The sequence below is a fragment of the Hoplias malabaricus genome, chromosome X2, assembly GCF_029633855.1.
Source record: "Hoplias malabaricus isolate fHopMal1 chromosome X2, fHopMal1.hap1, whole genome shotgun sequence".
Taxonomy (NCBI): Eukaryota; Metazoa; Chordata; class Actinopteri; order Characiformes; family Erythrinidae; genus Hoplias; species Hoplias malabaricus.
In genome coordinates, this window is record NC_089819.1 from 37,066,386 (window position 1) to 37,090,809 (window position 24,424).

The window sequence follows — 24,424 nt, forward strand, 5'->3', positions numbered from 1 at the left end:
ATACAGTTTTAGCATCCTCTCTCAGGCAGCAGTTAAAATATAAAAAAAAACTATACATGTGCAAAAATAGCATATTGTTTAGAGTGCAAAAATGGCAGATTGTTCAGAGTGCTTTATTAAGCCAATCAGCCTACAGGGGGATATTTTGCTGTGGTGCTGAGAGCAGCAGGTCAGTGCTGAAAAACTGAGAATTTAAAGCTCTGCTTTTAGATAGAACTTATGTGAGCACCATACCCCATTTTTTATATATTTTTATTTTTCTATGAAAATTTCTGGTACCAGTCATCCTGTCCAAATATACTGTTGTGTTTGTATTGGCCTCTTTGACCTCTACATCAAAAACTAAAAGGGAAATTAAAATCATGTTCTTTCTCCTTGTTGTATTGAAAATGTATTGTATCATGGAGCAAAAATAGCAATATGTATTGTATTGTGAAATTTGTGTATCATTGGACCCCTATTAAAAAAATATTTACCATGTTTTGTTTGTTTCTTTCTTTTTTTTTTTACAGCTATCTATCTGTTTCTGTTTACTCTCTCTCTTACTCTCTCTTTCAACTCCCACACCCTCAGTTTGCAGTAGAGGCAGTATAATATTTTATTCTTTCTTTTTTTTTTTTTCTTATGAGAACGTAAATGTCTAAGATATTAAAATAAATGCAATGTCTCTCCCATCCCATTTTGTGCACCTTTACTCATGTGGGAGCATGATTTTTTGAAATCACATTTCAATAATGATATCTCTGTTTCTACTTTGTCTGTCCTCATAAATCAAAAATGAACATAGAGCACAAAGCCTGTACTTGACTGAAATTGTCTCGCAAATTAAGTGTCGAGTGACTTGTTTTGAACAAGTCATGAAGTTTGGTCATTATTTTAACTATTTTACAGCTATTTTTGCAGGTGGACTTTTAACCAAATTTTGTTTTGTTGCTGCTGATTGTTAGTGGAATGCCTTGTGACATTTATTTACATAAACTTGGCATTGGATATGATTACATCACAGTGATGGAAGAAGCTTTTAAGGTATAAAGCTTAGAAAATATAAAGTACAGCTCATAGACATTTTTACTTTATATTCTGTTTGAATACCACATATATGATGAATTTATGAGTTTGCTACAGAGAGCAGGCTTTATTCAAGCTATTTTCATGTGTTGGTCATCTGTGCCTGGCCAATGTTAATGCCTGTTTCTGTTTGCCTGCCTCAGTGCATGCTGAGTGACTGTCATTAGACCAGTGCAGCTGTATCTGATGTGTAAGAGTGATGCTGTTAGTCTTTGTTTAGGCAGAGTCAACAAAACCCAGATTAGAGGCTTTTAGGGAACACTGCAATGGACACACACAGCACACACTGAGCTACTGTTGTCAGAAGAAACAATACGTTAAGCAATCAAATGTCTTCTTTTAATCACTTCTAGTAGGAACTACTCTTTCCGATTAAAAAAAAAAAAAAAAAAAAAGGCTACCATATAGAGAAAGGCTGACCAAATGATTTATGAGCTCATCACATTTGACAGTCATTTTGATCTAAAGTAGCTTGATCAGCTTATTTAGATTCCAGTTTTGACACTAAACCAACCAAATTCACCAAACATGGTATTCATCGAATTATTATAAAGCAACAACAGCAACCATGACATTTTCATCATTTTTAAACCAAGCGTAAACTATGTTATGGTGCTAAAGTTGGCTGCCCATGTGCCATTCCACCTTAAATAGGAGATTGTAAAAAAAACAATTGTGTTAATATTGTGGTGCTTGGTCAGATCATGATCTTGGTTTTGGAATGTCTCTCAATGAGTTTGAGAGAGCCCTAACTGGAACATTCTTTTCGGTCACTAAAACCGAAAACCAAGCATTATTGTGTAACCATATTATTATTTACAGCACAATATATTTACCTGCCATTTTTACATAACACACACCTCTGATCTTCATAGCTCACTATGTAACGCATCACTATGTAATATCTTTACCTTATTGTGATGCTTCACTGACCTCTATCATTGCTAATCCAGGCTATTTCAGGATAATTTTATGATAACGATATTCTTGACAAAACACTGAAAAATATTTAATTAATTTCAGGAACATACAATTGTAAAAAAAAATTAAGTTTTATTTTAGTATAAATGTAACAGTTTCAACATTAGTTGAACAATAGAAACAAAAACAAATCTGTAAACATTTGGTATTTTTGTAAACATTCATTTAAATTCTAATTCATCTAAAAGATTCTGATTTTGTACAAAATAAATAACGTAACAAATAAGCAAACAGTAAACATAAAAAATTATATTAAACCCTTCACAGCTTCACAGTAAAAAACAAAACAAATACAAAATAGGTGCTGTGCTGAGTCACTGTAGTCTGTGCTTGGGTTGGAGCTCACGTTGGCTATTGAGCTCTCTTCCTCACACTCAACTGGGTTTAGTTGTGTTTGTTGTTATAGGCTTCTTTTAAATCTTACATATAACCGTGGTTTGTTGTATAGCTGATACCTTGTATCGAAACATCCCCCACACGACTGAAGTCTCCCCTTTTTGGAACAAACTCTTCCACTGCAGAGCCACTTTCTGCTCATACTTCTTGTTGTGCCTAAGTGTCTCATTTAAGGAATGTATCCCATATTCAGGGTTTCCCGCAGTGCTTACTGTTAAGGTGGCCGCCTTGACAACGTTGTCCACCCCTCTCCCCACACCCCCACTCCCACAATTCGTTTCGTGCAATTCGTTCAGTTTCTTACCAAGGCTTCCTATGTGTTTGCGCATGGTTTTCTGCCATATCCAGTGATCTGTGATTAATAAATCCATTGTGGAAAACACCCAGTAATCAAAGTTCCAAAGTACTTTCTATGACTCGTTTAATGCGGTTTTCAGTCACAAACACGAATTCTGAAGTATAATCCAGTGTTTAAGCCGAGCTGTGTGTTGTTTCTGAGTTTCCCTATGGCTGTGTGTACACAAAGTCAGCATGTGCAGCCCATGCTTGTAAAAATGTTTTGAATCATTGATTTGAATGTGAATTTGATTTGTGAACAGATTCACTCAATGAATCAGCTCTACTCTCAACCCATTGTGTACGTCCCTTAAAGCGTCCAAACACCATACAGAGCACATAATTCATGAAATATCAGTGGATTTTTATAACATCGAACAATGACTCTGTTCGATGTTGGATTTCTGGGCAGTGCTTTACACTCTGCAACTCTACGGGGAGCCTTACACTCTACAAAATCTTGCAGTGTTCCTTTAATGAATAATACAATAGCAATGTCTACCTTTGGATGGTAGCTACAACTTAAAAGCTCAGTGTTTTATTCGAAAGCTGAAGCCATGACTTCCATGGACTTGATGCTTGGCTTGACTGCCAAGTCAGCAGTGTGTGTGTGTGAGAGAGAGCGAGAGAGAGAGAAAGAGAGAGAGCAACTCCTAATGATCCACCATTGTGTAATCCCCTGTAGCTGGTGAAGGACATGCCCTTTCATTTTAATGAAGGTATCTGGGGTCCAATCTGACCCCCACATCCCCCACCAATCCAGACTGGGGCACTCTGTGTAAAGATAGAAACACTCTGGGCCAGTCATAGCTAGCATTCTTACATAATTAGCACAGTGGAAACCAGCACACATCTCTGACCAGCCGGGGTAGCTGTCACAACACTGGTCAGTTATGTTACATAAGCACCGTCGTTATCTAATCAACACTGACCCCAGCCCGGTTCTACAGAGACGGGTCATATTTGAGTGACCAGTCTTAAGAAAGAGATACAATGTTGATCCAACTCATCAGAGAACATAATCAGGAGAAACTGCATCAGACACAAAGGAGACATTGGAAACTTGTGTATAGCTAAAAATTATCAAATTGTTTACAGCAAGGTTATAGTTGTTGATGGGAAATTATTTTTTCTTTTTTTTGTATGCAGTTATAATTTCAGATCTGAGCCACAGTGAGACAAAACTTAGCTCTCCACTTAAACTCCAGATAAGACATGTAAGAGTACTGGGCTCTTTTTCTTTATTTCATAAAAAATATCTGAGCAGCTAAAGTCCACAGTCTCTCCGTCTGACCTCAGTGTTGACCAGGAAACATTACAGAGGCATTTTTTACTGCGAATATGAATTTATCATAGCATTTGTTGTGTTAACTTTTTAAAATAACAGGCTGCTGATAAAGTTTGGCTTGGTTCAGGCATTTGGCCTTGTCCTGCAGACACACACCCACAGACTGCTGTCCACAGCAGTCTTTGAAAGGCCTGAGTGAATATGCTGAGCGGAGTGCTTCCTGAATGCAGAGTCCTGTTCTCTTTCTGATTCAACTGTTAAATTCAATCAGTTTATGTGCTGCTTTCACTTCAACCCTTCAGCATCCTGCTTTCATTTTTAACCTCTGCATTATCGCTTCTATTAACTTGTGGTAACTAGTGTTCCTCTCCAAGCTTGTTGAGATGTCCTGATTCCTTTGTTCTGCCTTCATTTAAGTTTTGAGAAAGGGGTCACACAAGGTTTAAAAATATTTGGAAAAATTTCTAAGCACAAATGTGGGAACCCTATTTATGGTTAATAGCAAAACTGATCCAGTGCTTGGCTGAAAATAGAGTATAGGGAGAAGTAAGGTAGACTCAATGGGCTCACTGGTCATAGAGAGGCCTGGTAATTTGCTTTGAAGATTGCCTTTTCTGAGTGGAGAAAGGGGAATAACTGTCTATAACTGTACAGACATGCTGCACCCATTAAAGTCTGCGGGGGTGGGCTTCACTCAGCATGTGTTTACACAGATGTGTTTGAGCCCAGATGACACAGATGGTTATAGTAATAATATGTATAGTGTGTGTGTGTGTGAGAGAGAGAGAGAGAGAGATTGAGAGATTGTAGTTCCCAGAATGCTCCAGGTGTGATCTGGGGTTGGAATTAGGGGGTTAACACAGCGAAGAACTGTGAAACGGAGAAGCCCCTAGAGTCCACACCTGTCCAGACACTTTAAATGACTCTGCTCTGGGCAATGCCTGACCTCCTACTCATATTTTATCTAGCTGTATACTATATATTAATTCTGCTTTGTAACTGAATTCACACACTTCAAAGGGTGTCTTCAAATATTATGTATTCATTATCAAAAATAGGAATTTACAATTTCAGAAATATAATTAATTTTTCAAGGTCAGTACTATTAGATTTTTAGCTTTTGCAAATGTTGAGATTTTACAGTATTTATGTCATATATTAGGCGTACAAATAAGCTTTAAAAAGTTTTTTGTAACATATAATTGAATTCAAAATCCAACATTCTTCAGCTCCTTTGCCATTTTATGGAAGTTGTTGCTAAGTATTGAGAATGACTATTGTCATTTTGTTTCAACAAAATATAACCAAAAAATGAAGCAAAATGGCAAGCAAGTAGAATTTGTTCATCACTTTATTCATCATGAATTCCATCAAGGAAAAGCACTGCAACCATTGGTTCTGTAATTGAGCAAAATATTGTATCTAAATGTGTCACGCGCTTGCCCTGTCCTATGTCTGTTTCTCCACCATGTGCTCATTTAGCACATGACCCTGTTTGTTTTTTTCTTGTCTCAGCCCTAGCCCTGCCTTAGTCCCTCCTCAGTCTCATTATTGTTCCTTATTTGTCCTGTGCACTTATACCCCTTTGTTTGCAGTGCTCCCTTGTCTGGTCTTGTGTGTAAATGTTGGTTTCTGTTCATTTCTATTAGTTTACCCATGTCCCCGGTACACGGCTGTTTCCTGTCTGACCTTGTCCAGTCCTGTTCAGTTATCTAGTTTGTTTTGTTATGGTTTTGGTTTTGTTTTGTTAAGTAAAACATATTCTCTTGCGTGCACGTCCGCCTCATCATCTTCCCTGTCCAGCCATGACCAGAAGACCAAACCTCCAAAATACCCACACCAGTGGGGGAATGTTTTGGAGGCAAAAGTGTCCCCCACACACCAAAAACATCAGAGCTGGCGAAAGCAGAGTGCTGGAGCCTCCCCCTCACTATAGGACTGCCCCTTCAATCCAGGGAAAATTTTGGGGGGGTGTTGAGGGTTGGTGCTGCCCTTCGAGCAGCCCAAGCCCCTGCCCCCGTGGACATCAATTCAGGGCCCCCTGCCCCCGTGGATGTCATTGCATGGCTCGCTGCCTCATTGGACGTTGTTGCAAGACTGCAAAGTATCGTCCACTGCTTCTGTCCCAGTGTCGGCAGCGACGACCCTCACCCCTCACCTCGACCCTGTGATAGCTCTTGTTCCTGTGATGGTGGCATCTGCTGCTCCTGTTCTGATCATAGTGGCGACCTCCACCGTTCCCGTGATGGCTGCACCTGCCGCTTCTCTTCCCATGATGGCGGTGCCTGCCGCTTCTGTTTCTGTGACTGTGACTCCTGCCGCTTTTGCTCGTGAGTCAGCCCATAGAACTTCTAGAACTGTGCCCCGGCTGGTTCCTCATACTCATACCAGTCCTGCACACTCACAATTGTACCTCTGTCTGTTCCTGTCTTGGTCCCAGTTTCTGTCTGTGTCCCTGTGTCTGTGTCTGTCTGTGTCCCTGTGCCTGTGTCTGTCTCTGTCCCAGTCCCTGTCACCGTGTTCGTGTTCATCCGTGTTAATGTCCTTGTCCCTGTTCCCCTACCTAGTCCAGTCCCATCTGTTTCAGAATCTGTCCAGTGTCCAGTCCAGTGTTCCTATGCCCAGTTTCCTGCCTTTGTCCCATCTTTGCTCCAGTCCTGTCTCAGTCCCCTGTTTCCAGTCCTGTCTTGTCCAGTCCTGTCTTCATTCCAGTCCAATGTCCAGTCCAGTTTGTGCCCCTGTCCTGTCCAGTCTCCTTTTCAGTCGCGCGTTTTGTCTCATGTCTGGTCACCTTTTCAGTTCCCTGTCTTAGCTTCTGTACTGTCTTGTTTTCCAGGCTTCTCTCCTTCGCCAGCTCCTGGGGGATCTAGGTCTGTGTGCCTTAGTGCATTTGTGCATTTAGGAGGGGGCTTCTGTCACGCCCTTGCCCTGTTCTATGTTTCCTCACCATGTGCTCATTTCGTACATGGCTGTTTTCATTTTTGTCTCCGCCCTAACCCCGCCTTAGTCATGCCTCAGTCTCAGTGTTCCTTGTCTGTGTGTGTACCCATGTCTACTCCGGTTAGTCCTTGTCTAGTCCTGTTCAGTTATCTAGTTTACGTGTTTGTTTGGTTTTGTTAAATAAAACATTCCCTTGCATGTACATCCGCCTCATCATCTTCCCTGCCCAGCCGTGACAAAAAGTATGTCTGAGCTTTGGTTAAGATAATGTAAATGTGGTGAATTTGCTGTTACAAATTGTGACCATAATAATTTTTTTTGTAAACTATTGTAATTTTTTTTTGATGCTACACAGCAGTTCCCAAACTTTGACAGTTGGGAGAATATTTGAATTTTGAATTAGTTACATTCTACACAAAAAAAACAACCCTGTCAAATATATTTGTACATCTAATAAATTGGTTTGGCACAGATAAATAAACGTTTTCAAATACGAATTCTATGTGCTTTTATATAGTTGCTCTCTAACAAAATAATCTCAAATATATTAATCCCTAATTCTAAAAGTCATAATTTCTAGAGTTTGTAAGCAACTTTACATATTTTGTCACAACAAAATTACATTAACATAAGGAGCTTTGTAAGGATTTCTATATATGTTTATTAAATTTGAAAATACAGAAATGTTTTGTAATAAAGATACTTTTGTGCTGTTCCAACTTAACCATCAGTCTGTGCAAGGGGTAGAGTTGGAAAGAGATGAAAGGGTATCTTTCTTTCTTTATTATTTATTTTTTTGAGATTCTGAGACACAAGTGTAGCCTTTAACATCCGGTTTTCTGTTGTTCTCCAAACACATGTTTAGTCTTTACTGTTTTTAAATATTGCTCCCTGGTGTTTTGAACTCCTTTCCGGCTTTCATCTTTGACATTCCAGAGGTTGAGAAAGATAACAGGGCATCTCCGGTTGTGAGGCCAGGCTTACTTATTCATTTCAAACATATCACAAAAAATGGCAGGAAGGTCTGATGAAAAATCATTTTTATCCCAGTGTTCTGTTGTTCTAAGGTCCTAAACATAAACATTAGTGTGCCTAAGAATTGGTGAGAGGATTGTGTTTGTAGACTGGAAAATTTCCTCGCTTATCTTTCTATTCTACTTATCCCATGATAAAGATTTGTGTGTCTGGATATAGTGGGTTTCCTGCAGTAAACATCACTTTTTTTTTACCTTGCTACCTTGTCATGTGGTGTATTTTATAAACTAGAATATGTATCAGGAGAAAAATAAGCAGCCAGTGCCTTGGCTGGCCACTTCCCCTTTGAAATTGCAGTGTACCAGACAGTCTCAACTGGATAATTCAGACTGATGACATAAACCTAAGGAGCCTATCTTGTCAAATATTGGGGCAAGTCATTTGAGCTGCAGGCAAATGTCACGGATGGAAACAGGGATGTAAACTTTCAAATCATGTGATTAGAAATCATAAGATTTATAATTGTAAGCTTCTTTACTGACAGCTTTTTAACAGTAAACTTCAGTATGGCATATTTTGTTATTCCATGCGCTCATCGTAAACTGTGTTATTGAAAGCTTTGTAAATTAAAGTTTACAATCAAAAGCTTCCTAATGGGAACTTGATGACTGACAGTCATCATAACAATCTATGGGTTGCAGTCACATGTTTTTTTCTGGCATGGGTAGTGATTAACTTGTTTCAGAGCACAGCATTAATTAAAAAAGATGGGGTGTGTGTGTATGTATGTATATGTGTGTGTATAGAGTATCACAACACCCAGAAGCACAGAAGCAGCTTTGCGTCGTGGGATAAAGGTTACCAGTGTTCCATTATTAAGGAGAAAAACCTCCTCTGCTGTTAACCACATTAGCATTTTTGTCATAGGATCTAAAAGAAGACTCTAATGTGTTTCTCTGCCCTTGTGAACAAATTACTGTTAGTAATTCATACACAGATCATATACATACTTCAGCAATAGGGCATGTCTTTCATGTTTTGTTTCAGTGGGTAAGAAACTACAATCACAAGCCACATAGTCTTTGGTCTTAGTCCTATCCTCTTGTTTACAATACTTTTATCCCACTTTCTCTCTGAGAGTGAGCATGTTTTTGGAGGATAATGTTTTATCGCGACTGTCTGCATAAATTATTTCTCTGATTTGTCTTCAATTTTAATAAAGTAATTCTCCTTGTCTGAAAATTTGAGTGAGAATCCTAACTGACCCTCCACACATGCTGTAGGGCACATTGTCCATCATAATATAATGGTTATTGCACTCGCGTTGTGTGTTGTATGTTGTGTTTATAAGCTTTGTAACAGACTTGTTCAATCATGTCTTTAAGTGTGTGTCACAGCTTTGGATTCCTTGTACTGTCGTCATAAACATAGCTTTCAAAAATTTATTTTGTCATAAGCATTTTCAGGGTAGCTTCATAATCATCATAATTATTTGTAAGCTCAGACTTACAAATAATTTCTGTATAATGAATCTCTTTATTTTGTCTTTGTGTATTAAAGGTTGGACAGAATTGGCAGTGGCAGCCGAAGTTGGATCACTGGTCCACACTAAGCAGGTAGTGGCTTTACTTATTAACTTCAGCCTTCACAGAGTGATGTCTAATATGGCAATTAGAGCTGATCTGGGCTCAGTTTTCCTCTTATCTCAGCAGAATGAATTGGGTTATAAATGATAACAAAAAAAATCTGGGCCTTGCTCCACAACTTTATTCAGTTTGATTAAGGTGTGTTAAAATAAAGAACTGCACCAGGTCTGCAGGTCAGTTATATGAATCTGGAGACTTTGTCAAACTCTGACTGACCATTTTCAATATACATGGTCCAAGATATATTCCATATTTGGTCTAGACTGGGCCTCTTGTTGTGTTTTGTTTTTTGAGTCTACATAAAAGAGACGGGAACATTGTCTTTGGACCTAAATAGTGTAAAGACCCAAAAGAGCTTGTGCTCAGAAGAGAGAAGGTTGAGTGGGAAGTGATGCTTTTGTGCAACTAGCAGTAATTATGTTTTTGATTTTTTTAATACAGATACAACATTATTTATAGAGTGCAAGATTTGCAAATGGACACTCTAATTTGAATATTTGTTTGATATATAAAAACATTGTGGTATTTGTGTGTAGTTTGTGTTGGAAAAATTGCTTACTCAGACCTAAATTGTGGCTAGGACAATCAATTCTGTAAAGCAGCTTTGTGAAAACACCAACTAAAAAATGCACTCTATAAATAATGCTGTATCTGTATTAAAAAAATCAAAAACATAATTACTGCTAGTTGCACCATTAACTAACTCAATGAAGTAAATCTATTGGTTCAGAAATGTATTCATTCAAGCAAATACATTAATTCCTTAATTTTCTGTAACAGCTTCATCATGTTAATAGCTGAACAGGAATCATTGGGTGTAATACAGGAACACATCCAGGACAGGGCACCAGTCCATCACATCAAACACTCACACATTCTCAGGCAAAATTCATGTTTATCATGTATGTGCACAGAATTTCAAATGGTCAAAATTATTCATGAACATATCTGACCATGATGATACTGATGCTGATGTACACATTTATAAATGTTTTGTTTACTACATCAGTGGTCCTCAAACTGTAGTATGTGAAGCAGCAAGTGGTGGTGTGCCAAGTGACCTTGTAATAATTAATGCTTAATAAAAAAATTATTAATAACTGAAAATCTGAAACTGAAAAATGTTCCTGTGTAAACTATATAATGGTTCACAGTTTTCATAATTAAGCTTAGTTATTTAATGTGTTAAAAAATAATAATAATAATATAGCATAGGCTACGAAGAAATGGTACTTCTGTCTTGTCTGTAAGAGAAGGGCTGGTGCAGTTTTCCCATGCTTTTTATTTCTAGGGAGGGAATGCTATCTCCTAGTATTTTGCAAAATCCATGTAAAGAAAGCTCAGTTTCAGCTTCTTACTAAATGTAAGCAAAGGCTAGAGACAGACGTGTGTAATTTGGATTTTATTTCAAAAACGGCAAAGTGGAAACGAAAAAAACAAAGACCAACCCAGCGAAATAGTATTCACACGTTAATTTTTAGAATTAGAATTATTTTAGACCAACTGTGTGTAATGAATGCCAATTATAGGATTGATAAGTGGTACCTGGAGAAATTGATTTGATAATACGTGGTACTTGGTCTAAACAGTTTGAGAACCACTGTACTACATCATTTGAACACAGCTGTATTTCACATTGTGTAAAGTTTTCATGATGAATGGACCAATAGAATTGCTCCAAAATTACTCAGAATAAAAGTTTTTACACTGACTTCCATTAAAATCCAGTAAAGTTACTAGTTTGGGAGATACATGTTTTTTTTGGACAGTGACGTAATATGACATTAATGAATATTTTAGCTCTCAGTCAACTCTATGCAAAAAAAATAAATAAATAATTGAAAGTTGTCTCCTCAGAAAATTGTTATTTTAAAAGTTAAATAAAATGGTTACATTTTATTAGCCAGTGCAGACAGCTGATAATTATCAGATTTGGGCAGGTTTGTTCTCCTCCAAGCATGTTGAGCTCCAGTGTTGTGCTAGCAGCAGTTGCAAAAGATGTGATGGAACTTTGCATCTTAGAGGAAGTATGTGCTAGCCTTTCTGTCTCTCTCTCTCTCTCTCTCTTTCTCTTTCTCTCTCTCTCTGACAACTACTGCTATATTTGGAACTATTCTGAGTGACGTGGATTTAGTAACGTGGAGCTGGTCAGACGATTTACACTGCTGGAAAAGCACTAATGACACTTCTAGTGACCACAGCAATGTTTCCCTTTAGAACCACTGGCTTTACAGCCTTAACTCCTCTCTCATCATTTCTCTCTCTCTCTCTCTCTCTCTCTCTCTCTCTCTCTCTCTCTCTCTCTCTCTCTCTCTCTCTCCAGTTTATTTCTGCATTGATTCCCTGATACCACAGAAAGACTTGTACAAAATATTCAAAAGTTTTAGCTACTTGCACATGCACCCATTGTGGACACCAACGTTCAGTTGTGCTTGCATAATCTCCACAGTAAAGCATGAAATCAGTTGGGATACTCTAGTTTAAGGTCACCTTTGTTTAGAACTGTGTTCCCTGGTGTGAGGGATGTCTGTCTAAAACCTCTGGAATGAGTTTCAGAAAACTACTCATCCAGCCTCAATATTGTAACCTCTGTTGCATTTAGTAAAGAACTCTTGTAGAACCATAATTCTTTAAATATTTGCAGACATGTGGAAGCTCTTTTTTGTGTATTAGAAAAGAATATTCCTCCCCACAAACCTTTGCTCATTTTAGCTGTATGATTACTGGCTTTATCCTCCAGTCAGGTGCCATATTTTCCCATTGTAAAACCCAGGGGCTGGCCATTGCTGTTGGGTGAAATGAGGCAGAGCTGGGCTCAATAGACCAAGCTCAGCCCCTGGGCTTTGCACCAGGCTTATTAGGAGACCTGCAGAAGCGCAGTCTGAACTTGCCCTAGACTGGAACCATGAGGCGTACTGCAGCCATGAGCCTGGAGAAATTGACCAACTGGTGTTTGTCTTGTAGCATGGACACAGCTGTCGAGTGTTCTATGTCTGGATTAAGTTGATTATTTACAGGATTGAGGGAAATGAGTGGCTCTGTGTAGTTGTTATGCTGCTTGCCAAGGAAAATGAGGAGATCCAGCATTGTCATGTATCTTATTATGTGATTCCATAGAAGTCATGTTTTGCATTTAAAGCAGATTCCAGTGCAAAGGAAAGGTTAAGTTTAAAGAAAATATAATCCTTTTTAATAAGAAGAGGAACACTCAGAAGCAGAGCCACAAACTCCTCCACTGTCCCATGGAAATACTGGAGATCCCTGTGTTGTTGTTTCTGTAGAATGGGGTGAACCCAGTGTGAGTTGTGTAGGTGCAGTGTTTAAAAGTAAAACGATCTCAACACACCTTGTTGCTAAATTGCATTGTTTCTCGCTTATTCCAGTTTGTTGACGTATGTTGGGTAATTGCACTGGCTTGTAGCCCTTAGGCAGCTTGGTATATTTTGTCCATTTTGAATATTTTTGATTCTACATTTACATGTCACATTAAACAATGTTTACCATGATTTTCGTATCATTCATATTTCATCAGTTTCTCTCCATCATGCTATATCTCTCTCTTTTTCTTCTGTCTCTCTCTCTCTCTCTTTTTCAGCAGGTTCGTCCCTTCCTCACCCCATTACTGTATTCAGCTTGTAGTAAAGAATAAGTAGATTCCAAGCTTCTTTATAAGAGGAAAGATGATGAATAATTTCAGCGTCCGTCCCATCCAATGTTGCACACGTTTGTTCAAGTGGGAGCATGATTTTTTCATCATATTTCAATAACAATAGCTCTGTTTCTAGTTTGTCTAGTCTCATAAAACAAAAATGAACATTGATCCCAAATAATTTACAGAAATTGTGAAATTACTGATATTTTGACGTGTCTCTTCTTAAACCAGTCATGAGGTTGCTATGCACAGCAGGTATCTGTGCTAGTCTCTTTCTGCCCATATGCTTCATATCCCATGCAGCCACATTTACACTCTTTAACCCTTTCAGTGTCCACTCATTAGCTAATTTAAAGTTTACTTGCTAATTAAGTCTGGTTAATTGGTTAATTTTTCATTTACACACACTATCATCAATCTAACTATGTCAATGTAAGCACTCACTATTCAGATCTAATTTTACAAACATATACAGAGCCTTATTTAGTGTAAACCTTCCCATAACAAGAAGAAACATGATGCCAGATCAAATCACTATACTGCACTATATGTTAATTAGATATGTGTACCAAAGTATCTGAATATCATTTGGCACTTCATTACTCAAATAATGAAGTATGAGACCATTTCTTTAGTTTTTGCCCATGGTAAAATATTCAATAATGCCAAATAATGAATAAAAATATTTTTTATTGTTTGTGATTTAAATGGCTCTACAATTGAATCATGCTTAGGAAAACATAATTCAGATGTAGTTATTAGTTTTATTAGTTTCTGAAAGTTACTGCCTACATTTTTTTTTTCTACAGAAGAATTGTTGAATGGAAATGTACATACAAAGAATGTACTCCGTTTCTGACAAGTTTCCATACAGTTTCCGACCCAGAATGTGATCGTATACAGACGTTTCCATGCCTATTATTCTATTTATTCATTGTCTGTAACCACTTATCCAGTCCAGCATCGCAGTGTGTCCGGAGCCTATCCAGAATCACTGGGCACCAGGCAGGAACACACCCTGGAGCTGTGTGACTACGACACTACCTACTACTGCTGCGCCACTGTGCCGCCCTTATTATTCTATTTTTTGGTTTAAAAAGTTTAAGCCACATACCTTAATGTAGTGGTGGGTGATATGGCCCTAAAAATATATCACTATATTTGACAATTTGACAAAACATTGAAAATTATCTTCATTTTTAGAACACATATTAATGTTTGTGTTTTTTTACTTTAAATTTTGTGCATGCATATAAACAACAAATATGAACAATTATTTTTTAAAAAAATGCTTTAATTCAATTGTACAATAATTAACAGAAAAAATAAAAATAAAAGCTGTGCTGAGTCAGCTTAGTCTGTGCTTGGGTTACAGCTCACATTGGCTGTTGAGCTTTCTTTACCCAATTTTTGGCTTTCCTCATACTCAACTGGGGGCTTCTGCTTAAAGTGGTGGAACAGATTACTTGGGTTTCCTTGTAACATCAAAACATATTTTACATATTACCATGTTGTTTTGTGGTACATATGATGTACATATGAGGTATCCAAACCACATCCACATGTCTGAAGTCGTTTCACATTTTGGAACAAACTCTTCCACAGCACAGCCATACTCTGCAGTACGTGTTGTTGTGCCTAAGTGACTTAGTGATGAACGTATGCCATGTTATGCATTAACTGATGTCATTATGTAAACAAGTCAGAATATGGCTATTATCACAAAACGGATGTCTAAAAAATTATTTTGACATTATTGCAATATTAAAAATGGTACCAATATTACTGTGATTGTATCATAAATGATATAATATGGCACAGACCTAGAAGGTAGGGTTCCTTATACCCCCTCCAAACACTCCACACTATTCTAGATAGTACTTCTGTTTTTATATAAATAAACTTATAGGGAAGTTAGTGTTCTCCTCCGAGTGTGTTGAGCTATCCAGCAGTTTGGAAAAAAAAAAAACAGTGTAGCTACCCTTACACATCTTTTGACACTTCCACCTTTGTGGCATGTTGAGATTCTGAGGGTTAGGACTGGCAGTGACTAATTTAGAAAGAAAGGAGGGCCCAAAAACAGATCATGCTACACCTGTGACTTCTTTCAACTCCATGAGATAAGATTCTGCTATGTTTACCCTGTGTCTGTAGTGTAATAGTGGGTTTTAGAATCATAAGATTATTTGACTAAGCTTATTTAATGGAATCCAAAATAAGCCGGGTTGTGAATAAAGTGGATATGAGTTTTATTTGTTGTTCTAATCCTCTAAATCTGCACCAGCCTGCACCGTGGCGTTTCCCGAGCTTCAACTTGACCTGGCTTGGCTAATCAACTCCTTCATGAGGTAACACTGCTGTTGGAGTTGAGAAGAAAGATCAAACTGAATGGAGCCGGGGACCCCCAGGGGCAATGGGCCTAGGAACAGAGTGCTCTAAATCATCACTCTGTAAAGCGTCCACCAGTCTGTACTAAAGAGAGAGAGAGATTCAGGGAATGAGAGACAGGGTTAATGGAGGAAGGTGGAGCAAGGCAGGAGGTAAGAAATACAGGGAGGAGGGAGAAAGGCAGAGGGGAGAGGGAGAGAACTGCAGAGAGAGGGAGAAAAAGGTGGGAGAGAGAGACGGGGACATGCTGTTTTTCACCTTTTGGCTCTCGATGCAGAATTCTAAAGCAATGATGCAACTGAACAATCATCTCAGAGTCGCGTGAAGAACAGCAAGTTTTCCTCCCTAAAAAGACCCCAAACCTCTCTCTCTTTCTCTTACACTTACACTTTCTCTCTTCACCTTTCTCTCTTTCACTCCTTCTCTAGTGGGTGTGAAAAACTTAAATGTGTAAGATTCTTAACCTGATTTAGTGTTTGTTTGTAGGCCACTTTCTGTCTGACTGAACATATTCCACTAGAACCACTAGAGAATTTTGAACTTTATTATTACAGGCTTTAAAGTTGTAGATAAATTCAAAATTCTCTAATGGGTTTTCCTTCCTCTGGTTTATTGTGAATACTGAAATTGCACATAAAAAAACTGAATAGAAAGGCCCAAAATATCACAAAAAAGGAAAAAAGTTTGGACGAAGTAGAAAAGCTAGAATATTGCCAAAATGCAAAAAAGAGTTCTCTCTCTCTCTCTCTCTCTCTCTCTCTCTCTCTCTCTCTCTCTCTCTCTCTCACTCTTTCTCATTTTCTCTTTCTATATTTCTCCACCTCTTTCATGCTCTGATTAATTTGTTACATTGGTCTTTGCAAGTGTGATATAAAAGAGAGAGAGACTGAGTGAAAGATTAAAAAGGAGAAAGAAAATGAAAGAAAAGAAAGTGAAGGAGAAAAAACGAAACATATGTTGAGAGGGAGGGTAAGGGAGGAGAGTGGGAAACAGTCCAGCACTGCAGAGGCATTCTGTGACCACAGTACTGGTCAGACAGGAGTAAGAGTCTTTAGGGAAAACACCCACACATCATTGCTAAAGCTTTTAACAGCACTGAGCAGAGTGAAGTTACAGTCTGACAAAGTCTCTTTCTCTCTCTTGCTCTCTCGGTCACTCTGGCATGTCTATAAAGAGTCTCCCTCTGCTCCTCCTCTGGCTGCCCCTCAAACCCAGATGTCTTTTTTCCCCCCTCTTTCTCCTCTTCTCCATTCTTTCTTCCTCCTTTCTCTCTCCCTCCCTCTCTCTCTCTCACCTCCAGAATTCTCTCTTAAACCTCAGTCCTGCTTTGTTTTTTCACTCGTGGTGTGATGTGACTTGTGGGGATAAATCCACTTTAATGATGTCACTCAGACTGGGTTCTCAAAAATGCACCCCATCTTAAAGCAATAATAAACAGATTTTTCTGGAGTAAACATTACAACAAAACCCAATACAGTGGTGTAAGGATAAAGAGAGAGACATAGAAGATCACTGAACTTTAAAGATAAAATTTGAGGGACAAATGGAGACAAAGGGAAATCTGACAGCTGCACAAGACCTGGCGAGCCACAACTGTCCTCATCAAATGGAACAGCAAATCAGTTTAGAGAGAGGGAGGGAGGAGAACAAACCCACAGCTGTTTGTGTCCATCCTCGAGTGGTGAGAAGACAACTCAACACTGTGGGTCTGAAAGAATGTGAATCTGGAAAGAAGACTGCATTCGGAAAAAGAAACACAAAACAACTTCACTCTTAAAAATAACAATGTTTCAAATGATTCTTTAAACAATGGCATAGAAGAACCTCTTCTGGTTCCATAAAGAACCATGTTTGTTGAAGAGATATATATGTGAGTGTGTATAAAGAACCTTTGAAAGGGGTTAGAATTTTTTTTTTCTTGAAACAGTAGAGGTTTTGGTTACTGTGGTTTTTTATGAAGATCAATGGAACTATCCCACAAAGTTTTACAACTCTATTTATGTGTGTGTGTGTGTGTGTGTGTGTGTGTGTGTGTGTGTGCGTGCATGTCTCCCCCGACCTGGACTGGGCTGTGGACTTTATCTCATGAAAACAAGGGACCCATGCTGTCTGGATCACTCGCACATACCTCTCTCTCTCTCTCTCTCTCTCTCTCTCTCTCTCTCTCTCTCTCTCTCTCTCTTTCTCTCTTTCTCTCTCTCTCTTTGTCTCTCTCCTCTTGCTTTCTCCACTCTCTTTATTTCTCTCTGCAGTGTCTCTGTACTCTCTCGCTCTACATGCTCTTTCAGTTTTCTGTATCTCATCTTACTTATCTTTCTACCTAGAGGAAAGGAAAATCAAAAAGGAGGTCTCCTTAATGTCTCTGTAGTTTCTTCTAGACAACAATAAGATCACATAGAAAAACAAAGGAGGCTTTAGCATAAGTCTCCTGCTGCTCAAATGTGTCTCCTGAGATAAAGACCTCAGTAATTTCATCTGTCTCTATTTGAGTTTTAGTGGAGATCTCAGTAAAGTCACAGAATGTGCTTATATTTGCCAGATGAATTAATCATTATCCTCTCCTTTATCTCTGGCTGCACATTTTTATTTGCTGTTTGAATTGCCACAGGAACTCATTTGTAATTCAAGTTGTTTACTTTTGTAGCACATTCAGTCTATTTACTTTCATGCTGCTTTAAAACAGCAAAAATATGTCCATTTTAACCACATGTGGAGCAGGAATAGAGCAATATAATAATCTCTTTTCAGGCTTTTCATCATTTGGAGGTCACTCTACTCCGTCTAAACAAGGCCAGATGGCATTTCTCTGCCTTCAGCAGAGACAGAGAAAGAGAGGGAAAATCTAATGTGGACCAAGACTCTTTGTCAGTGATTTTCCAATGCATGGTCACAGCTCGGCATGGCACAACATAGTTTTCCCTACCACATCTCCCCAGCAAAATAGGGAACTTGGGCTTTGAAAACCACAACAAGTGGTGGTAATGTTAGGTGTGTATTCACATGTTTGTTTGTTTGTTTGTTTTTTTGTACTGATCTTGGCTCCACACCCCAGTTGTCACAGATCGGTAGAGTTTTTTCATTGCTGCACATCTGACTCTCACTGGTGTTTTTGTCAGCCACCGATCCAAGGAGCGATTGAACCTTTTCACAAGACCACAGAGTAATGTTACAAGCTACCGTTGTGTGTTGGATAAAAACAAATGTGACTGCTGCTGTAACTTGGTGGTTTTACAGATGGTGATTGACAATTCAGTCTGGACAAGTCCTGTTTAGTCCCTACTCAGCTCGCTTGGAACCCAGCACAAGCTGGAACTATAAAAGTACCCTGACAATCTGCTACCTTTGCCTAGTGGAAAAGCAAAAAAGCAGTCAATTCCAGTCATGTAGGTACCATGCAGTATAAAGCACCGTTTTACCCAGACACTGAGGTTTTGTAAACACATTAGACCGGTTTCCAGCACAAAAACAGACTGGAGAGCTAACAAATGATGAGGAAACATCCTCAGAATTATATAAAAAGTGTTTTTGATTCAAACTCTCTCTTTCGTCTATGATAAAGAATTTTGGGGTGAGGTCAGTGTAGGAGGACTGGGTTTGAGAATGTGTTTAGCTGCTCAGTGTCTAATGTTGGATGCATCTGTAGTCACCCTGCCATAAGGTCACGACTATATGGACTACAGGGAACACCATTGCTATCATCCCTTCTCTCTCTCTCTCTCTCTCTCTCTCTCTCTCTCTCGCTCTCTCTCTTTCTCTCTCTGTGCTAATGTAATAAAAGCTATGCTCTATGAAAGCTGTCTTCCAGAGCACTATCTATAGACTGACCTCACTCTTACAGAATGTGCCAAAATACAGCTCCCTCTGTGTGTGAAGGGAATATCAAACTCTCTGTGTGTGCATGTGAGACCAGTGGGTGTTTCCCTGATAAACACCAGCTGTACTGACCGTGATTTGTCCTGTTGTTACATCAGTTGAACTGTGTTTTTGAGTTTCATGGCTCTTGTGAATGAAAGAATCTTATTGTTGTCGGGGTCATGAGCTCTATTAGCAGAATCCTTGAAAAGAGCAGTTTCAATCATCTTTAGGCGTGAGTCTTTGCTCTGCTCCACACTTAATCAAGGTTTTTGGAAAATGGCTTGTGTTCAGCATATGCAATTTTTCAGTGTTTCTACCATAGAAATAATGAGCTTCCATTTTTTGCTGCAGTGTAAGCATTGTTCTTAATGTTGTGAAAGCTTTTAAATCTCCAGTGATGCCTCAGATACCCAGGCACAGAATAGAAGACAGCACAGCCACTCCCTCTCCCCTCATCACAAGCACAGTGATAGCCAGCGTGGCTCTGTATTAGTTGACATAACAATACAGGAGAGTAAGCATTCTCCTCCAAGTGTGCCATATAATGACATTGTGTTAGCAGCAGTTTGGAAAGGAATGGTAGGCCTCACATGTATCAAAGAATGCACATGCTTCTCACACTCCCACATTGGTGTGCGATTAGGGAAAACCTTGTTTAAAGGTAAAATTGGAGACAGTTCAACTAAGCTGAACTGGAGAGAAAATTGGTTAATAGAGATAGATAGATCAATTTAGAGATGCTGATATTGATGTTAGTGCGCATGAATGTATCATATTAATGCATAATTTTAAGGTTGGTTATTTTTTGTTGAATTAAATGACTATATACTACAAATCTTTTATGATAAAATGACAAAAGACGAGGAATATGTTTTAATTTAGAATTACAAATATACATTACACAGAAATTATAATTTAATTATACAAAAAATAAAAATTAAAGGGTAAGCAGGTCTGATAGTGTTGGGCGATATGAGCACAAATCCATATCATGAATAATTGTACATTTTACCACGATTACTATTAATGAACATTTATTTTGTTTTTGTATTTTTGACCCTCATAGTTCAGTGACAAGGCTTCTACTGTAAATATGCTCCAGTGTTAAAGCTGGGATATTTTTTTCTAATGCTGTTTGGAGTTCCTCTCTTGTTTTTCTGAGCACTGTTTATATTTGTTTTTTCTCTCAGTATTTACATTTGACTTCTTTTTGTTCAGTGTCATATCAATTATAATCAAAACACCACACGTCCAAACTTCAGATTTTGATTATGTAAATTAGAAGTTTTGAAGTGTGATTAATTTTCAGTAAATGGCCCAGCCCTCCTTGACGCAAAAACAGTAGTAGCAGTAACAGTCCCCAAACATGAGTGAGTATTGTGGTGCAATTCCTAACTCTGTCTGAATGAGTGATTGAGTCTGAGTTGGTTTGCACATAAAACAAGATCTTATACCAGTTACGTAAAGCAGTGTAGAAGTACCAGATGGAAGATCCCAAAAGAATCTGGCATCTTTGTTTCATGCCATGGCTAATGGGGAATTTGAGTCAGCTGGCCTTTGCATCAGCAATGCTCCAGCAATTTTTAACAGTGTGTAAGTAGCTTATCAGGAGAAACGCTTCACGTAACCTACCCACACTGACCACTGTTCAAACTCATAGTCCTTAATCAGTTTGAAACTCCAGCATATCTTGGGGACCCTAACAGAGAAGCAGGTTCGGGTTAGATGGATTGATGCCTGTGGTCCAGAACTAAAAACTGAAATCAGTACCTGACTTCACTAATACTCTCATGGCTGAATGCCATCAAATCCTCAAGATAAAATTCCAACCTCCTTGAGGGGTTTAAAATGGGAAAAACTCCTAGTTAAAGGTGATGTTCATGATTTTAATCAAAAAACATTTTTATGAATCTGTTTGTGTGCTCAAAACTGGTCTAATGTTTTTATTGAACAAGGTGTCTCCGTCCGGTATGCTAGAATTTCTCTCTCTCTCTTTTTCTCTCTCTTGCTTTCTCTCTCTCTCTCTCTCTCTCTCTCTCTCTCTCTCTCTCTCTCTCTCTCTCTCTCTGCTCATGGCAGTGAAAATGAGTTTTCTGCTAATTCAAACAGTGAATAAAAATTTTGCCAAGTTAAATTCAGCCATGTACAAACAACAGATGTTTTTTCCCTCAAACATACTGTTCCACCTTAAAAGACACAGTGCTTTTGAACATAAACAAACCAGTGTTTCCACATAATCACAGACATTCACTTTAATACCTTTTATTGGAATTTGTGTGTGTGTGGAGAGACAGAAAGAGCTGTTCAGCAGTTTAAGAAGTCTTTTGACCATATAATTTGTAGTACTAATAGAGTAATGTGTGTAGTGCCCTTTGGTGCGTGATGACATTTAAGGTGGTCTCACACTATTGCTCCTCTTTTTTTTGGCCAAGTTGGGCTGTGTTTCCCCTGTCAACAGCTACATTGTTCTGTACTGAACTGTGTGTAGTGGGCCATACACTCCCTATGACTAGAAGGCCACCGTGTGTGTGTGTGTGTGTGAGTGTGAGTTGTCACAGTACACTAATCTTAACTTTGTCACTGATACTATTTATTAAAAAGCACAACTGAAAAAAATATGTCATGGCAAAATATGTCCAATATGTAAAAATATGTAAAGGCCAAAAAACAAACCCTGTAAATATCTAATGTTGGAATAAAACCTTGTATCTCCAATTTTTGTGTTTTTATTTTTCTGTCATAATCTGATCGTACCAGTTCATCATGGTGGCACTGTATGTAGTGTTGCTACCCAATTGCTCCAGAGCCTTGGGTTCCTGGGTTTGATCCTTGTCTCAGGTGACTGTCTGAGGAGCTTGGTGTGTTCTTCCAGGTGCTCTGGTTTTCTTCCACTGTTCAAAAGTTGGTAAGCAGGGCTGGTTGCAGCCTGCTCTATACACAGGTAAGCCATAACATTCTGACCTTTTATTTCTCCCCTCACTGTCCATTCCCTCAGCTCCACTGAACATTCAGTAGCACTTTGTAGTTCTACAATAACAGACTGTGGTCCATATGTGGCTCTGAATACTTTAGTAGCCCCAGTTTCCCCCAGTTCTTAAATGGTCAGGACACCCACCGAACAGATACGATTTGGGTGGATCAGGCAGAGCGGTGCAGTGTGCTCTGTGGAGCTAAGAGAATGGATAATGATTAGAAAAAAATAGTTGGTCGTAATGTTATGGCCGATTGCAGCTCATCAATTTTACTGTAGCTTGTATATTTTAAGTTTTTTTTTCCCCCTTCATGACTTTTGAATTACAATCTCAGTCTTGGTCTCCTCATAAGCATTAGCATCAACAGCCTTTATAAAAATCAGGTCAAAGTTAGCAGCGTCCACTACTACTACTGCAGGCACCGTATCAGTCATGTTCATAGTAGTTCTATGATTGGAACCTGGTTGTGCTGTCCCGCACTTCTTTGAGTCTTCTGAGTATCATCCATCAAAAGCAGAAGACCAGAAGACGTGTTTCCAAGAAGGCACTGTCCAATAAACATCAAGATATTCCCAGCCACACTCTGGTTGAAGCCGTGCCCCTGGGCGGGACTTAAAGCCTGTTGTCCAATGAGTGTTAATCTTTTGGGGCAATGTATAAGTTTGGAGGCGGGCTGTAAAACGGCTTACCCAGTCAGATGTTATTAGAAATGGTACTGGTAAATTCTTCATTTTTGGTTTGGTAGGCAAGGCACAAGTTTGAGGGCCCTTTGCACCCAGTGATTCTGGGTAGGTTCCTGAGGCCGGACCCTCTTCCAGTTCTGGAAAGTGAGAGAATGAATGTATTAGCCATTCTTTATAATGTGTGACAGATTAATGATGAATGCACTAATAGAAGGGATCCAGATGTGTTTGGAATACAGTATTATTACATTAACATCCATTATAGAACAAGAAGGCATTTCTGTTCTGTTGAAAAGTTGTGGAGAAATAAAATTATAGTTCGCCCATATGTTTTCATCAGTGGCTGACACCAGCAGGGCTCTGTGTGTGTGTGTGTGTGTGTGGTTGTCAGGGGAGGACTGGACAGTGGAATGTGAACTGCTGGCCCCTGTGGAGAACTGCAGGATTTGATTGAACACGGCTCTAAATTCTCCCGGGTTTAGAGCTTCACTCCTCCCTGGCACTGTCAGCATCTGCCCGCATTTAATTCACCGCTGTCAACCACTACATTACCCACAATTCCATTTGATACATTACTAAAAACCAATGTCAGGAGGATTACTAGTGTTGCAGCCCTTATCTGAAAAAAAAAAGATAATTTATCAAAAAATTAAAAGTAAACTTTGAGTATAAGCCATTATGAACAAGGTCTGAAACCAACTCACCCAGCATTTCTTCATAGATATAAAATATTAATAGCATGTTTGTTCCCCATTTGCTGCAGTAGCATGTTCTACTGATGTTGGAAAACATTACACTACATGTTAGAACCCACTTTCTTAATTAGGGTGCCATCTGGCATTTCAGGGTTGCAGTCCAAAATATTTGATATAAAACTATGTAGCTGATATGAAAATAAAAATGAAAGTTTTTGAAAAATGAAAGAATATTCTGAGAGTAATGTCAGAATATTTAGAGAAAATTAATCAGAATATTCTTTTCTTATGACTTTATTAAAGTTCAAAACACCTTATCTCTCAGCATCTAAAAATCCCATCCCATTTTGTTTCAAGCTTTTCTTACGGAGAAGCTGTAGACCTGAATGCCACTGTTAACGATAGGTGTACCTTAAGGTATTTATAAGACATTTAGAAATGTAAAGTAAAAATTAAAATGTACCAGTTCAAGTGAGGGTTAATTGACTTGCTGCTGCTTTTGTTTGGTGCATGTTCTGTTGCTTTGTAGTATATGCCTTGTACAGTACT